The sequence below is a fragment of the Dermacentor andersoni genome, chromosome 8, assembly GCF_023375885.2.
Source record: "Dermacentor andersoni chromosome 8, qqDerAnde1_hic_scaffold, whole genome shotgun sequence".
Classification (NCBI taxonomy): Eukaryota; Metazoa; Arthropoda; class Arachnida; order Ixodida; family Ixodidae; genus Dermacentor; species Dermacentor andersoni.
Genome location: NC_092821.1, coordinates 134,922,357 through 134,939,671, shown reverse-complemented (window position 1 = coordinate 134,939,671; position 17,315 = coordinate 134,922,357).

The window sequence follows — 17,315 nt, the reverse complement described above, 5'->3', positions numbered from 1 at the left end:
GACAGGGCATCTTGGATGCATCTGTATGCTTACAACGACTGAGGAGACGCACTACTGGCCAAGCTAGTTACGTCAACACATGCCGAGACTGGCAGCGACGCACGACACCATCACAAGGAAAGCGCAATTGCCACAAATGATCGGGCGTCCTTACCGACCGCTTCATCTAATCGGGATGGTCTTGTTGGGGCCCTTTCCGATGTCAGCATCAGAAAACATGTAGATTGCTGTGGCCACCGAAAACGCACCCGATATGCCCAAACAAACGCCCTGACCAAAGATGTTACGGCGAATAGAAAAATTCTTCGTTAGAACATCCTGTGGCGATACGGTGCGCTAACAGCCCTGGTTATGAACAGATGAAGGGCCTAGGCGAAATTACTCAAGGCATTCCGTAATATTGCCAGTCATGACACCATGGGAGAACCACCTAGCACTTTCAGACGAATGGTCTAACAGAACGACTGAGCAAGACGCTTGCCGACATGTTAGCGATCTACGTTGATGTAGCTATCTACACGACATGGCATGCCGCTCATACGTATGAAACACTTGCTTACAACACGTCCGTGCAAAAAACCATGCACATGACAGCGTTCAGGCTTGTTCCTAGAGGGATCGCGAGGACAATGTTCGACGCCGTGCTACCGCAGCTCACCGCAGTGCATCGAAGAAGACCGAAGTTGCGACCGCCTAATAATCGAATACCAGCTGAGGACCGGCATTTTGTACCACGATATTTAACGACACTAGGTGCATTATGACACCGACGACCGTGTTTGTGCTTCGACAGACACCAGTACGCTGACGAAGACTTAGACAAAATCTTTTGCGAATCCTACGAAAATCTACGGATCATACGAGATAACCCGACGTTTCGCGCACTGCCCAATGAAATTTCGCGAGACTGCTCTTCGGAACCACAGCGTCGCCACGCGCCACCTGAAGTCGTCCTCGTGGAACTTCTTAAGCCTCTGCACGCCCACTGACGAACTTCTCGACTTCGGTTTTTTGCTGCTTTGTTGTTGCATTTTCTTTACAACGCGTACTTTTGTTTTTAGGTCTCGTGCTTGCAGCATCGGGACGATGCTATTCTTCATGGTGCACTAACCCCTGTACTTTTTACCTTTCCACGGCTACCGCTTTTCACCGACTAGAACATTTTAAACGTTATCGCTCGGCGCAACACACGCTGGCATGTATATGACGTCTCTCGAATGTTATCGATGACTCTATCCGTGGTGTGGTGTCACCAAAACTTGTACAATGTGAGTGCACGCACGACGCAAATTGTGTACTACTTTCTGGAGAGCACGCAGGCACCAATGATTACGCGGAAACCTTCGTTGACTCGTGTATAAAAGCCGACGCGCTTGACCCTCTCGGCAGATTTCGACGATCGTCGACTGTGATCTCCGCTATCACTTTGCTTCGTGTATCAGTTGCTTTTGTGCGCACAAGTTAACCGAAAAAAAGCTGCTTGCTTTGCAGTATTGCTACTGTGGTATTGAACGTCACTACAACATGACAATAGTCATTTAAAAATCTCAACGCTAACATACCCATAAGGTAATCTACACCACATACAAATTGCTGGAGACAATCCTGCGAAAGAACTTCATATAACGACGAGGTTCTGTAAAATATGCGCAAGGTTAACTCACAGGTACGCTCCACGTATACAGCGACAGCTATAATACAACTGCAATATCCAGGCGCTGTTTTCTTTACATTCAAGAACACTAGGCGCAGCCGAGGAAAAGCAACCATCAACATTGCCACCCTTCATAACTTCCTGTATGGAAGACCATCTGCCCTGAAACAATGCTATTGAAACCCTGATGTTAAAGATTTAACTCTGTGTAGCACCTTTTTTAATCGGGACACCATCTGTTAAGAACGTGTTACCGATTTCAACCTAACCAAAAATTTACAGGTACCAAAGAATGAGAGCAGATTCCACAGGCTCAAGTCAATTCTTTTTAATAGAGTCGCCTAACATTAACATAATATATTGCCTACCCACGAGAGGCATTTACATTCAGCCAAATATTTTATTTTTATTCTAAAACGCGTTGGTTACTGGCTTCTTATACGCAATATTCCATGCAGCAGAGATATTTTCGTCACGTCGATTGTGAATCAACACTGATGTGAACAAAAAGTGTTACAATGCTCATGAGGAGGAAAACGTGCAATGCTGTCGAACAGAAAGAAAAGTATTCCACATTTTTCAAATCCTATATGCCGCGCCAGAGAATTATTTCTGGCAGTTTGGGTGTTGCTACCGCACCCCCAAAACGGCTTTTATATACTAAAATGAACTAGCGCTCTATAGTGGCTCTTTGCTCTTTTACGTCCTTTTGATTTTTGCGCTACAGGAAAAACTGCAAAATTCGTAATGCTGTTTAGGTGAACCTATACCTCATAAACCAACCTCGACAGGTTTTTTTTATATTAATGTTAGTCTTTCAAAAAGCTTCCATCACGATTATTCATGATGCATCGCTGTATGCAGAAATATTTGTAGGAATTGAAAATTGAGCTGTAAACACCACGTTCGCGGGGGCTATTTTGCCGAAGCATACAGAACATTCGCTGGTTCAAAAAATGACGGACATTGTAGAAACAATCTCACTTTATTGTAAGTGGGCTTAGATTTACGGTCGGCGATCGCTCACCTTTGTGATGCGTTCCCGAGAAAAAACACCGGGCTCCCAGAATTTTTTATGACATGTGATACACCCGACAGCTAGTTTCGTGTAGCGGGTTTATTGGCAATGTCCCATTTTTTTTCAGCATATGGCGATTTGACTTGTACATCCAGCACAGAACGGATCTATGTCCTTGGACACTGTCAGCAGAAATCCGCCAGGGGCCCAATGCAGTTTTCAGGTCACATGCTTCACAGCCCAGCAATAGATTCGACATGAAGTTAAATGTTCATGCGAGACACGCTTTACATAAACCCAAGTCACCTGTTTTGTTCGTTATGACAAGAAACGCGTTTTTCACTCGAACGTTTTGATACTTGATGTATGTTCAATTTTGTTGGGAAGTTCCTTTCAAGAATTTCATGAAGTAGATTTGTTATCACAGTTTGAACATGAAAATACTGCTCAGTCAAAAAGTATGCTTGTAAGGGAACCTGCTGACTTCTGACGCGATTGTTCTTCCCGCATTATTTTAGTCTGAACAAAAATTCATAAAAACACTTTTATAGAAGAACACTTCCTCGCCTCTGCAGCCACGTCTACACTCTATAAAACAGCACCAATTACACCTAGATTATGCTGCAATATTTTCCTCATAACGTTGTTGGGATTTTCACATCCCAAGTGCCGCAACTGCATGGGTATTTCATGTAAGCATTTAAAAATATCTCTTTTGCACTGCATGGTTCTTTGAAATCACATAGAGCCTCTGCAATGACAAGAAAACATTTTCACAAGGACGACGTAGTTGCTGAACTCTTTTTGCTGCAAACTCTAAGTGCTTTGGTAAGTCCGTATCTCCGTATCATATACTGTTTTTTTATGCAAATATACTGTAAATTTCTATATATTTATCTCCGCATACAAGTTACGGTACCTTTCTTTCGCAGCGCTTCGTTTTGAAGATACAATCTGATCGGGGGGCACAATTAAGCTGCTGAGTTATTTTTCTCATATTTTTGATCGAAGCGCTATGAATTTTTTAACTTCGACATTCTTTGCTCGAGCGAAAAAGGAATCTGAAGTCTGAGAGAGGTGATCACATATGTTCGTCACAATCGTCGTTATTCGGTTACTTACTTTGCCTATTCGGACTTTCAAGGGCAACAATTTTAAGTCATCGTTCCGGAGTTAATAATCGTTTATGGAACATTGAATAGTAGACGTGGTTGCTTTTATATAACTTTAGGAAGCAGTACTGTTCTACCATGACTTTCCATAAAAACAAGAAAATAGACGCAAGGACGTTTGAACTTGCTATGTTCTGTAATGTATACTAATAGAATGTACTTGTCGAGCACATTTTTCGTTGTCGTGCAAATTAGGTAAAGCACTTTGCGGAAACACCTGTTCCTTGTTGCTGCAACTAATTAGTGCAGTGTGTGCGTTCAAGTTCTTTGTAGTATACAAAAGTGTGACATACTTTCGTTCAGTTCTTTCTCAGTTTGAGCGTATTTACAGACGAGAATAGGCCTACATACCGATGTTAACTGACATATACATATCCCTTGCATCTCGATAACTGCAGAACTAAAAAAATTAGGCATTAAAAAATAAAACGCCAGTGGGTTATGCATATTTTGGAAAATATTTGTAATTATCTGCTGAATAGTTAAATAAAAAGGCTTTCACCTACATCCTGCTGTTAGGTTTGGTCTTGCTCCACCGTCTGGGCCGGCTTTTTGTCCTCTCTTTCGTCCTTGTGTCGCGGTAAATTAGCGTTAATGTGGGGGCTCATTCAAGAACTAAACATTCATTTTTTAACTGATTTTATTCGCTTCATCAATCACGTACTACGTTTCTGCGCTGTACTTTGTGTATCCCATATGAGACACCTAATCCTAGAAGAAGGGGGCACGATGTTGCACCTAGTACTACAGACTGCTATGCTGATCTACACAGCTGTGCGGAACAGACGCATCACCTGCGTCGGCTGCAGAGCCAATCTTTCATAACGCGCCGAGTCAAAAGTTCTCCAAAAATACGCACGTGGCATTGTGCGGTTAATCAGTCGTCTCGAGCACAGCTTCCTCATTGATAGGCACAACATCGCCCCGTCTATCTATCTTCTCCTAGGAAGCCAATCCACCGGCATCCGATGTCAGGAAGCCACCTTCCCCAACCGATCTTAAAGAGAATCGCACCGCCGACAAATGTTGAGGACCGTTATTTCATAGATAGGTGATTTGCCTGCGAGAAAAAGGGGGGGATTCCAATGAGCATAACCCATTGCTGGTGGGGTCGCAATAATGGTACCGGTGACTAGCGCTGCTTCCCGACCTCCCCGGCGTGCAGCACAGACCAAAATTGCCAGCTGGCTGCTTAATTATTCGTGCGTAGTGCACAGCAGTATGTGCACTCGGTCAGAAGTCATCGTTAAAGTGTCATATACTAATAATCCTAGTAATATACTAGTAATATACTAGTAATAGTAATATACTAGTCCCCAGCAGCTGCGAAGAAACTGACCACGGCGGCGGTCAGACCTGCGACACAGCAGATGGTGCTAAGAATCCCTGGCTCCGGACAGGCCGTCATTGGAATATGAACCTGGCGACGTTTAACGCTAGAACGTTATCTAGTGAGGCGAGTCTAGCAGTGCTATTGGAGGAATTAGAGGGCAGTAAATGGGATATAATAAGGCTCAGGGAAGTTAGGAGGCCAAAAGAAGCATATACAGTGCAAAAAAGCGGGCACGTCCTGTGCTACCTCCTCGCGACGTTCGTTTTCTGTCTCCCGCTCCCAACGTTCACTGATATCGTCCAGGCCTCTTCGGCTTCCTCAGCCATTACGTCCCCAGTCCTCATGACCTCAAGGATCGCATTCTTTCTTTTTGTTGAGCCCAACTCAGTGCCCAACTCCTCACAAATTTGGAGAAGTTCCTTGACCTTGTACTTCTCCATCGTTCACACTGTCCTCCTGCTGTTTACCCTTTTTGAATATACCTGCCGTACGCTACTATAACGCTACTAGTAAGACATCCGCAAGTATTTCACACACTGCCCTTTTTACCCCCTTTGCATCCCCTGGTTTTCAAAACACTCTCACTGGGTTTGAAACACACAAGGTTAACACAATGCAACACCAAATCCTTCCCTAAGCTACTATAACCTGTGTCAGAGAAAGTCTGGTGTTTGAGGAAAACTTCAGGCACTCACCGCGCCGAGGTAGCCGATGCGGGTCAATCCAGTAGCTGCCATCCACTGTTGCGAATTTGAGGTGGTCCTGTAGCACTCGTCACCCGTTTCGTGAGAGAGCGTTGCCAGCTTGTGTTGCGACTCTGAAGTGGTCCCGTAGCGCTCGTCAGCCGTTTCGTGACAAAGCGTTGCCAGCTCGAGTTGCGACTCTGAGGTGGTCCCGTAGCGCTCGTCACCCGTTTCGTGACAGAGCTTTGCCAGCTCGAGTTGCGACTCTGAGGTGGTCCCGTAGCGCTCGTCACCCGTTTCGTGACAGAGCATTGGTAGTGAAGACTCCGAGTCAGGCGTCGGTGAGAATAACAAAAGGGACTTTATACAATATATACAGGTCATTATACAGGAAAAGATCGGATCGGCACGGGGGCCGAGAGCTAACAGCAAACGCGACTGTTCCCGCACGGCGCCGTCCGGTGAGACTCCAACGCCGGGCACATCTCACTCCACTCGAGAGCGGCACTCAGCTCACGGTGGTTCGGTGGATCCAGTTTTCCAGCCGGCGGTGTCGGGGCTTATAAAGCCCCGAGAAACGATCGTCACTCAAATGGCCCAATGCAAAGCCATCACTCCACGGTCGTCCGAGAGGTCCAACCAGTGACCGCGCCTGCCCCCCGCTTCAAAATTGCCGCGCGCGGTGACCTCCAGAGAAAAGGAAATCCGGCGCCGGGCTGTCTAGCACTTTGTTGTACGTTTGGGCATGTCGCTCGCCGATGCTCCTGCACAGGACGCCGCTGCCTGGCGGCGCAGCATCTTGAGTTGTCAAGGGAGCGTTATGGCGCTGGGCCTTTCGGCGCAGCCCCGGGTTTGTTGAAATGGCGTTCGCAGGATGATTTCTGCATCTTGTAGATTTGGAATCCGGGCTGGTTGCACTGGCACAACAGTATGCCTGCTTGTGTGTGAAGCGCAGTTACGCTGTCGTACCTAGAATACTTTGTGTATATGAATCGGAGCGCCCTGCTTTGGATGTTTTCTAATGCCAAGTTTAAATACTTTTGATGCGGGTTCGATACCATGCTGCCATGTTCTAATATCGGCGTGACCAGGGTTTTATAAAGAGTTAATTTCACCGAGGTGGGGGCTGTCGCTAGCTTTCTTTGTAAAAATCCGAGTTTGAACAGGCGTGCGCAAACATTATTGATATGTACGTCCCATTTCAGCGATCTTGTTATTGTGACAACTAGATATTTGAGTGGGCCTACTCGTTCCAACGAAGTGTTACTTAGTTTATATGCGAAATCTAAGGCCTCTTTTTTACGCGTTGCAGTCATACAAATAGTTTTCTGTGTGTTAATTTGCATGCCCCATTTTTTGCACCAGGTAACCATGTTTTGTAGAGACTTATTAAGCTTTGTCTGTTGATCGACTGTTTCAATAGGTGTATATATGACACAGTCGTCCACAAAAAGCCTTGTTGTAAACCCCTGGTTCCATGCATGTATACAAGTCGTTAATATATACAAGAAACAGAGTTGGCCCCAGAACCGATCCCTGTGGCACACCAGAAATAACATCAAGATAGTCTGATTCAGTATTTTTTACGCAAACAAACTGGGACCGATTCGAGAGGTAGGCTTCGATCTATGAAACAATCTTGGGATTAATACCAATTGATTTGGGTTTGAAGATTAGTAAACAGTGTGGAACGTGGTCGAAAGCCTTCGAAAAATAGACAAAAATTGCTTCAGCTTGGAGTCTCGAATCGATTCTTACAGCAAAGTCTTGTATAATTTCTAAGAGTTGAGTTACAGTTGAAAGCCCTTGCGTGAAGCCGTGTCGTCTGAAGTATAACCGGCTATTTTCTACCAGATAAGTTACGATGGCCTTATTTATTATATGGTATATGCTCTCGCAGTGACTTACAGCCAAAGCTATTCTCCAGCTCAGACATGTTCAAAGAAACTCGTGCATCATTCACGCGAGAAGAGACAACCTTTGCGTAAATTTATATATATCCAATGGGGGTCGTTTCCACACACATACGCACAAGAAGTCTCTAACATTCTTCTTTTTCTTTCTTGTTTGCTTCGTAACGCAATTGTGTGATAGAAAACAAGAAGATTCTCGAAGCAATACTAGCACACGTAGCCATGAAGAATTAAAGCTCTTGCTCACCCCGTACACGCCATTGGTGCTTATGCTACAATACATACAAATAGCTCCCAATACATACAAATAGTTCCCCTGTGAAAGGGAACGATAGCTCGTGAAAAAAATCTCCGCCACCCTTTTCATAATAGACTCCACATACAAAATATATGACCAAGCCTCTACGAGAGCGAATCTCCCTGTATTAGAGTATAAAGAGGCTACGAAGATAACTTGTGAAGACCTCGTACACTGTTGAAGTACATCTTTGTGATGCTAATATCTTTGAGCCATTTATTTTGAAATATCAGCAGAATACACGCGACAATTTTGCTCTGCGCCGAACTTTTGCACCTGCGGTCTTAAATGCGTTTCCCATAGGCTTACTATAGCCGTATAATATTGCCTCGGGCTATTGTAGTTTCAATTTTTATTGCGATAGCAATTATAAGGCCACCCCAGCCGCTTTTTTGTTTTCGCCGTCATCGTCGGCGTTGTCATGATGTGACGTATAAAGAACAAGGGATGTAACACCATTGCCCCACATCATATTCTGTATGTGCGAAGGAAAACATGCAAGGGAAGCCGACAATCGCAGCTAGATCTGACGCGCACGAAGGAAAAAAGTGTAGAGCGAACGCGCCCTATTCTGTCGCGCGAAAGGCCGTACAGCGATGACACGGAGGGAGGGGATCGGTGGCGTTGTGCTCCGGCAGCACCTGCTTATGTCTGGACCGGTTGCAAGCAGAACTGATGATCGCGGCTCAATTTTTTGCGCCATATATTATGGAGGAAAGTGCGGAGAGAGGGCAGCTTCGACTGGACCAACAAGTGCGTACTTTGTATGGTCGCGCGCCGTGTCTTGAAAGGGACCTGGAGACAGCTCATACGTTCCTACGCGCTGTGTCCTCACCGCCCTTGCGCTGAAGCGATCTGCTGCACAAAGGTCATTTCGCTCGCTGCTGCTGCCGCACTTGCTCACACCAGTCTAAGACAGAGTTTTGACAGCGCCCTCATCGAGTGTGTTGTGTTCATGTTTGATTGCGCCTACTGACACCATGCCTGTTATTTCACTTAGTAAGCGAATGTTCTTAAGGTTATACGGACGACAAAACTACTATCCTTACAACACATAGCTATCTAATAATTAGCTATTGTAATCGATGCTTCAGCCCTGCTTTTCGCGCAGTGTTTCCATTTGTTCTGAAATAATAAATTTGTTGATTAATGGCTTCTACATAAGAGGTATGTCGTCCAAGAAAAATTCATGCATTGGAGGCCCTTTTCGTGTTGTGTTTGTATACAATATTAGTATTCATAGCGCACTGAACTTGTCTGATTGTGCTACTGGCCGTGTATTTGCAGCTATGTGCGGTTTTTTTTTACATTTAATACTGGGACAAGCTTCAAAGCATGCAACAGTTTTGTTAAGATATCCTGAGATGCATAGCATTTCCGTAGTTTCACCGCATTATTTATTATTTCTTGGAAGTAGATCATCTCTGGCTGGGTTAATGATGTCTTTCTTGTAGCAGTTGTCACGATTGGGCGCTCAATCCCATCGCTCGTGATCCGTTCTCAAGATTGGAGTTGGGCATCAATTAGAAGGTAGCTGGCCCATGCCGTTGTCCAACTTATCCACGCTGAGTACGTTGACGAAGGGAAGGACTGCTTCTCATCGAGAACGAAGAATATTGGTTTATTTACAGTATCTACACAGTCTAGCATGACTGCTAAAGAAAGTACATCAGTCTAACCTGACTGCCTGAGAGAGTGTGTCAGTCTAACATGACTGCTTGAGAGAGTGCAGAGCAGCCACACAACAGCGGTTTATAAACACTCGGTCCACCCTCGATGCCAAGGTGACGGAAACGTTCGTCTAGCCATCGTAAACAAGCCGCCTCTCCGCGGGACGGTTTACACACACACACTCACACACACATGTGTAACATTAAGGGATAAGAAAAGAGCAGATTGGGTGAGGGAACAAACGCGCGTTAATGACATCTTAGTTGAAATCAAGAAAAAGAAATGGGCATGGGCAGGACATGTAATGAGGAGGGAAGATAACCGATGGTCATTAAGGGTTACGGACTGGATTCCGAGGGAAGGGAAGCGTAGCAGGGGGCGACAGAAAGTTAGGTAGGCAGATGAGATTAGGAAGTTTGGAGGGTCAACATGGCCACAATTAGTACATGACCGGGGCAGTTGGAGAAGTATGGGAGAGGCCTTTGCCCTGCAGTGGGCGTAACCAGGCTGATGATGATGATGATGATGATGACTCACACACACAGGTTCACGGTCCGGAACCGAGGTCAGGCGGTCTTCGCCAAACTCGGGGCCAACGTCGGGAAAGGTGCCCTTCATTCCCCTATCTGGCCCTCGCAGTGCGGCCGGTTACCCATTGTCTTCCCTCTCGAACGGCGCGTGGGAAGGGGTCTCCGTCGACGTTCCCGCGGTAACTCCCCCGCTCATAGCAGATCAGGTGGGCGGTGGCGGTTTCAGGCACAAAGCCTACTTTGTCGCACTCATCTTGGCTCCAGCGACGGTGCTCCAGCAAAGGTTGGCGGCAGTGCTCCGGGAGAAGTTGACGCCCGCTGTCGCAACTGGCCGGTAAAACTTGCATCTCAGCAGGCCGTTCTTAAAAGCGCCTCCATGGCCCGGAAAATCTCGGCTGTCCAGCGCTGACAACCACTGGGCATGAAGAGAACGGCTGGTGGCCAGGGTTTGATGCCTTGGCTCGCAGCGACCACTTGGGTAATGATGTCACCGCCCCAAAACATCCAACAAGGACAGGCAACTGCAAAACGAACCCCACAACACGGCCCTGCGCGAGATGACGTACCTTGGTTCTCAACTTAGACCCGCTAGGCTTCAAGGAAAACATAAGTGCAGAAACAAAAAGTGCTGCATTTAGCTCTGCCAATTTTTTAAGCAATTTCGTGCTGACAAATTCAGCAATCATGGAGGGAATCCTGCTAAATGAGAGAGGATCTTCTTGGCTTAACAAAATTAACAATAATAACCCTAAAATTTAGTCGGGACCCTTAAACGCAGAATTCTAGTTAGCCTGCTCAAACCATCCGCGTTGCTATGCAACTTTCCCATTTTATATCTAATGGAGAAGTTGTACTCTTGGAGAGTGACACTCCATCGGACCAAGCGGCCATTTTTGTGCGACATTTGATTGAGCCACGTCAGAGGACAGTGGTCGGTCTAGAAGATTAACTTCGCTCCGTACAAGTAACACGACAACTTCTGGCCGGCCCAAACTAAACAAGCGCATTCCTTCTCTGAAGCGCTGTAGGCTTCCTCTCTTACAGTCAGTGTACGGCTGGCATAGAGGATAGGATTCTCCTCGTTATCGTCGCCTATCTGACTAAGTACCACGCCCATACCTCTGTCGCTTGTGTCACATTTAACTATGAATTCCCTTGTATAGTATGGCGCGCGAAGCACAGGACGAGAAACCAATGGCGTCTTCAAACTTTGGAAAGCGTTCTCTTTGTCCTTATCCCAGTGTACGCTACTCGGTGCTCCCTTTCGGAGGGCGTCCGTTAATGGACTTGCCATTTGCGAGTAATTCGGAATGTACCGTTGATAGTACCCCACAAGTCCGAAAAATTAACGAAGGTCTGTTTTCGTGTGTGGCTGAGAAAATTCTCCAATTGTAGTTATTTTCAGCTCGGCCGGCCATCTCGTGCCCTGGCCGACAACATGGCCCAGATAAGTAACCTGTGAACAACCAAATCTACATTTTTCCAATTTCATCGTTAAGCCGGCTTCCCTCAACCGTGAGAACACCTGTTTGAGGTGCGATGCGTGTTGTTCCCAGCTGTCCGAACATATTGCTACATCAACAAGATATGGCAAGGCAAACTCCTGCAAGTGTTTTAGGACAATATCCATTAACTTAGAGAAGCTAAACGGCGCGTTCTTCAGCCCGAAGCTGAGTGCGAGAGTGCGAAAAGTGCCGACAGGTGAGATGAATGCGGCATAGCGGCTGGCCCTTTCTGAAAGGGGAACTTGCCAGTACCCCCGCACTGGATCTGTAGTTGAAATGTATTTAAGAGCGCTAACTCTTGCAATTCATTCTTCAATGTTGGGTATCGGGTACAGCTGATCCCTAGTGATGGCATTTAACTTCCTGTAGTCAACACACGGACGAGGGTCCTTGTTAGGGGTTTCTACCAGTATCAGCGGTGACGTGTAGTCACTGTCAGCGGGCTCAATAACTCCCAACTCTAGCATGCGCTGTATCTCTGCCTCCATGATTTCTCTGTGTCTTGGAGACACCCTGTAAGGCTTTGATCTTACGGGTTCGGTCGATGTCAGCTCTATTTCATACGTTATTAGTTTGGTTCTACCCGGTCGATCGCTGAACCTGTCGATATATTCCCCTAACACCTCTTTTAGCTCATCTAGCTGCTCGGGTCTTAGAGCGTGCGAGCTTACCAAATGTTTTACTAATTCTTCTATGCCGATTTCAGAGTTGGAGGTCGCCCTATACTTCTTAAACTTGGGACTAGTGCCATCCTGCTCTTTGATGGTATAGTTAACGACTCCGCTCCACTCTATATACGGCTTCATCAAATTGCAGTGATATATTCTCACCTCCTTCCTGCGACCGGGCATTTTCAGAGCATAGTTAGTATCTGAAAGTTTATGCAACCCTTTAACGGGCCCGTCCCAGTGAACTTCAAGCTCGTTCTTTCTGGAAGGTTTGAGGATCATTACGTGGTCTCCGGCGTAAAACGTACGAAGCCTCGCGTTCTTGTCGTAATAGAATTTAACGTTTTTTTGAGCTACTCCCGTGTTCTTTTCGACTAAGTCTTGGATTGCGCTTAGCCATTCCAGCAGATTTAGCACGTATTCAACCACTGTAGGACTCTCCCCTTTTTCGTCCCACATCTCTCTTAACATTCTCAGTGGAGAACGGAGTATCCTCCCATACACTAGTTCTGCTGGCGAGAGCCCTGTCACTTGATGTGGAACCGTTCGCAAAGCAAACAAAGTTACGGGCAGACAGTTCTCCCAGTCCTCCTTATGCTCGTAACAGGGCGCACGCAAAACTCGGTTAAGCACTGCATGCCACCTTTCTACACTGTTTGACTGAGGGTGATAGACAGAACTGTGCATTAACTTTACCCCGCACTTTTGCAAGAATGTGGAAGTTACTGCGCTCGCCAATACTGACCCTTGATCCGCCTGAATTTCGGCTGGAAACCCAACTCATGCAAACACTGTCAAAAGCGCGTCTACTACTTCGGTGGAGCTGAGCTCTTTCAGAGGGATTGCTTCTGAAAACATTGTAGCAGCACACAGCATGGTAAACAAGTACCTGTCACCCAATTTGGTTTTTGATAGAGCCCCTACCGCGTCTATTACAAGTCGTCTGAAAGGCTCTGTTATTAAGGGCACTACCTTTAGTGGAGCTTTCCATGTCTCTCCTGGTTCACCAGAGCGCTGGCAGGCGTCCCATGATCTTACTAAGTTTTCTACGTCTTTGAAACAGCCAGGCCAGTAGTATTCCATAAGCAATCCTTCCTTTGATTTATTTATGCCTAGGTGGCCGGACCACCCATTTCCACGACAAAGACTCAGAAGGTCCTCCCTATACTTAGTAGGTGCGACTAACTGATCTAAAATCCTACCCTTTCGATCTCTGTAGTGCCGATACAACAATCCTCCTCTCTCATGTATCGTCACGTTGCGCCTAGCAATGCCTTATTTAGCCGTGTGATGTAATTTAGCTAAGCTCTCATCATTCTTTTGCTCGGCTGCCAGTAACTCTCTATCCACACGTAAGAGCTGATCAAAGTTCTTTGAGGCCGGTGATAAGAACGACCCTGTCTCGCTTGCGTTTGCGTCAGCTTGCTCTTCCTGCAGGCTTGAACTTTGACACTGTAGTGATACGCTCTCATTGAACTGGTCAGCTGGCCGGTTCCCCTGGAATAATGTTTCATCCCTCGAGCCTAGCTGGAATTCGGGTATTGAAGTTATCCCCTTTTCTGCTTCCGCTGGAGCAGCTTGTGCATTTTCAGCCGAAAGCGACGCGATTTTACGAGCTTGGCCTCGCGTCAATTCCTGTACTATGCCCTCTCCCAGTTTAAGCCCTTTTTCACGCAGTAACTGGTTCAAAAGATTCGAAAAGATGTAAGGGTACTGCAGTGACAAAAATTTGGAAACTGCAGCCTCAGTCTCTAGCTTCCCGAATGGTCCACCGATTTTGACTTTGGCCATGGGCAGATACATGCTGTGTTCTGCTACAACCTGTTTGATCCATGCTACTTCTCCGCTGAAGTCATCTAGCGTCCCGTAAGACGGATCGACAATGTCCATTGTGGCGGCACTGTCTCGCAGGACCCGGCATGGTTTACCATTAACTTGCAGGTCGTGAAGATATGGACTTAAAAGTTCCACATTCTCGTCTTTTTCCTCCACCTAAGAGAAAACTACGCTAGACTTGCCGCAGTTTATAGCTATATGTCCCAGTTTGTGGCATTTATAACAGCGGATTGGTCTGAAAGATTCGAATTTTCTTTTCTGCTCTTTTGGTACTGTTTCGCCGTTAGGTTTTTCCTCGCTCTTTCCCGCGGGCTTTTCCTCCACGTCTGCAAGCTCCGATCGTCTAGTGTGCGAACTCTTTCTGAACGGAAATGGTTTCCGCGGTCCATTTCGACCGTCCCAGTTTCCGTCCGCCGCGTTCAACTTTCTACGCGTTGCGTACTCTTCGGCTAATTGAGCCGCCCTTTCCACAGTGTTTACATTCCCTCTGTCTTGCACCCACAGTTTCACAGCCTGGGGGATGCTTTTGTAAAACTGCTCTCGACACATGCATTCAATGATCTGCTGTCGTACGCTTCTGCGCTATTCAACCACTCGACTAGGTTGGCCTTTAAGCCGTATGCAAACTCCGGATGCCCCTCGCTATCTTTCTTGCCTGTGCTTCTAAACCGTCGCCGAAAAGCTTAGGCTGAAAGGCGGTATTTCTTCAGGAGACTAGCCTTAACTTTTGCATAATCATAGGCATCCTGTGCACTCAGTCCGGCGATTACTTCCGCCGCCTCACACGGCAACATAGACAGCAACCGCTATGGCCATGTAGTCGGACCGAAGTTCATCTTCTCGCAACTCCTTTCAAAATTGGTTAGGAACAAGCCTATGTCGGTCCCGACATCAAATAGCTTTAATAGCCTGTCCATGCGATATGATTCTGCCTTACTTGAACGTCCCAGAGCTCCTTCACTTCCTTGAGACAACTCCAAACGTGTGCTTTCAACTTCAAGTTGCATTTTTCTTAATTTGCGTTCCTCTCTCTCTCTTCCTCACTGGCCTGTTCGGAAATTAGCTGCAATAATTCCGATTTTAGCATTTCCTTGCCTACATCTAGGCCCAGTTCCTCACCAACAATCAACAATGCGTCTCTCAGCACTGTCCTTAACTCCATGATTGCTGCATTACTGCGTCGGTCCTGCTCGGTAAATCTAGCTAGGAAAACACAACCTCGCTAGCACTCAACAATGTAGCTTCTCTACTATTCTAAACAGAACAACCACAATATGAAGCCTAAAGAGTCAAAGCAAGAATCAAGCACTCACTGCAGACACAGCACCACGTCGTAAAGTCCATCTCACCGCTGTCAGCCAGTTGTCAGGATTGGGGGCTCAATCCCATCGCTCGTGATCCATTGTCAAGATTGGAGTAGGGCATGAATTAGAAGGTAGCTGGCCCATGCCCTTGTGCAACTTATCCCCGCTGAAGACGTTGATGATGGGAAGGACTGCTTCTCATCGTGAACGAGGAATATTGGTTTATTTACAATATCTACATCAGTCTAGCATGGCTGCGAAAGAAAGTACATCAGTCTAACATGACTGCTTGATAGAGTGCAGAGCAGCCGCACAACAGCGGTTTATAAACACTCGGTCCACCCTCGATCCCAAGGTGACGGAAACGTTCGTCTAGTAAACAAGCCGCCTCTCCGCGGGACAGTTTACACACACACACTCACACACACACAGTTTCACGGTCCGGAACCGAGGTCAGGCGGTCTTCGCCGAATTCGGGGCCAACGTCAGGAAAGGTGCCCTTTATTTCCCTATCTGGCCCTCGCAGTGTGGCCGGTTACCCATTGTCTTGCGTCTCGAACGGCGCGTGGGAAGGGGTCTCCGTCGACGTTCCCGCGGTAACTCCCCCACTCATAGCAGATCAGGTGGGCGGTGGTGGTTTCAGGCACAAAGCCTACTTTGCCGCACTCATCTTGGCTCCAGCGACGGTGCTCCAGCGAAGGTTGGCGGCGGTGCTCCGGGAAAAGTTGACGCCTCCTGTCGCAACTGGCCGGCAAAACTTGCATCTCAGCAGACCATTCTTAACAGAGTTCATCATGCCAAGGAAATTGCGAAAATCCTTGATGGCGTTGAGCTCAGCAATGCTTCGCCCGGACAAGATGCGATAAAGTGAAGCGCGGATCTCTTCTGCCGAGGTTTGTTAGCCCAGAAAGGTGAGGAAGGGTGCGCCAAGTGTGGCCACCCTAGCACTGATGTTTAGGCCGTGATCCGCAAGGGGCTTGAAAAGTATGCCGGGATACTGTTAGAGGGCCTGAGCTATCCGATGCAAGGGCGATATGTCGTCAGCATAGACGAAGCAGAAGTCGGTGCCACAGACAACTACAACAACGAATTGTGGGAAGGTTCATCCCACACTTCTAGATTGAAGCTCGCGAAAGGAAACTCAAACAAACCGAAGAGCCAGATAAGAACAGTCCGTAAAACGGCGGCGGCGTTGGCATGAATTTGCGTCTGGGCATTCAAGGCACGGTAGCCGTGTATGGCATGCGCGAAGTTTGTATGTTACGGATGGGGTACTCATCGAGGATTTTCTAGAGGCTGAGTGCATGATAGTCCCTGCAGGGCTGCCGAACACCGGTGCTCTTCAGTAGAAGGTAAAAGGCAACGGCCATGGAAGCTCAGAACCATGGGTGATTGATTTGTGCAGAATGTATTCAAACTCGGCTTTCGCGATGCGCAGGCACTCCGGAGCTATACCACGGGCACGGCAGGAGACCGGAAGGCCCGGAGGTGTCTGGATGTTGTGGCCAATCTTGCGTAGCACCACATCAGGAAGCCCGCTGTGTCGAGTGAGGTCGACAAATTTTCCGAGAAGATATCAGTGCTATGACAAATTTTCCAAGACGAGTACCACAACACTGCACTATTTGGTGGTTGTTTGCTGGCATGGCGAAGATGAGCTTGCATGACGTCAATCAGGCACCCATTGCGGCAATTTTTTGTGAGATTGTAGTACGACAAAAATCGGAACT